This window comes from Dipodomys merriami, unplaced genomic scaffold, assembly GCF_024711535.1.
Source record: "Dipodomys merriami isolate MVZ:Mamm:240054 unplaced genomic scaffold, mDipMer1.0.p SCAF_46, whole genome shotgun sequence".
Lineage (NCBI taxonomy): Eukaryota > Metazoa > Chordata > Mammalia > Rodentia > Heteromyidae > Dipodomys > Dipodomys merriami.
The window spans coordinates 11,512,158-11,513,921 of record NW_027206024.1 but is presented as its reverse complement, the minus strand read 5'-3'; positions in this window follow the sequence as shown (position 1 = coordinate 11,513,921).

The following is a 1,764-nucleotide window of genomic DNA, read 5'->3' as shown; positions in this document are numbered from 1 at the left end:
AAATCATCAAAGGCATGTCTTGAATTTTTTTAAAGGAAATGGAAACATACTCTGAGTTTATCAAGAACTGGGTGATAGTTTGGTTGTTGAATTGTTGAATGCACTCCTGGGCAAAGGAGACACATATTTTGGGGAAATTGTGTGGGGGTTGGTGTCCTCACACACCTTCACAATACAATGGTCATAACTTCTATGATTTCATAGCCATCTTTGCCATAGCAGCAAATAGGTCTCAGGCACTGATTTTGCCCTAAAGTTGGCTCAACAACAGCAAAAGGCACAAAGAATGAGAGGGAATGAATACTAGCCACTAACCTTCAGCTTGAACAGCTGTCCTGACCGGAAGCTAGGATAAATTGAGCTGGGGAAGGCTGATCTCCATGTAAGGCCCCTGAGCACTAAGGACTAGGCACTATTACAGGTGTTGGAGAAACAGAAGTGAATGTGGCTCTCTCCTCAGCAATTTCATGACGTAAAGAAAACCAGAAATCATAATGATAATTTCTATAAATCAGAGACATGAAATTGGTGATTTTGTGGCAACAACTTCATATTGGGGATGTTGTTATGAGAGCCAACATCCAGGTAATTATCTAGGAGCAGGTACTCCAGACAGTAAGGACAGCAAATACATCGCCCATTGATGGGAATGGAACTGATTTGCTTCAGAAAATGAAAACAGCACTGACATGCTTGCTTGTGAATTAAGAATGGAAAGGTACAAAGAAGAAAAAGATCCAAAATGAAGATAGGTATAAATTAGATAGATATTGGATGCTGCCGGTTACAAGAAGAAAAGTTCTGATTTTAGTTTAAATCTAACAACCCACTGGAACCAAAGTGCTACAATAGTAGTCAAACACATCTGATTCAGTAAAGAATACTTTTAAAATGTGATTCTACCTGGGCTCTGGTGGCTCACAACTGGAATCCTAGTTACTCATTTGGCTGATATCTGAGGATCAGGTTTGAAGCAAGTCCAAGGAGGAAATTTGGTAAGACTTATTTACAATTAACTACCAGAAATATGGACATGAAGTTGTGGTTCAACTGGTAGAGCACTAGCCTTCAGGAAAAAACTAAAGGACAGCACCCAGGCCCTAGGTCCAAATCCCAGGACTTCCAAAACAAAGAAGCCAACAAATAAAATTTGGTGCTGTCATTCATCACTTAGCATTCTAATTCAATATATTTGGTATAAGCCTTGGAAATTGTATCCTTAGCAAATGTTCGCCCCTGATATTTTGCTGCATTACCAGCTTTCAAAGCCCTGGCATCTACACTGTCTCCTCCTAGTTAGCATAGCATTCTACCACTGGAAATTTGAAGATATATTTTATTAATCAGAATTCTGATCATCTTTCCACATACATCAAATGAGTAATAGCCACATTCTACTATTCTGAATGTTTTTAATCCTCCTCTGAGTTAATAAGCATTAAAGCTTAAAAATTCTACAGTGGTCAAGTTATTTCAATAGTCATTCTTCCACCCAATCGTGTAACATATGTTTATAAAAGGCGAGACTATATGAAAGTGTGCACATTATACCTTCTAACTATAATGCTCTCAAGAAGTAGGGTTTTACAGAAACTTCCTGATTGCTTTGTCAAATGAAAGTATAAGAGATTTAAATAAGCTACCTAACATCTAAGAAGGAAAATGCTATTGGCTTTACAACAAATTCATTTGACTGAGGAAATGGGTTTCAGAAATGCCAGAGGCAAGGGGTATTATTCAAATCACCTTATCATGAGGTACAAG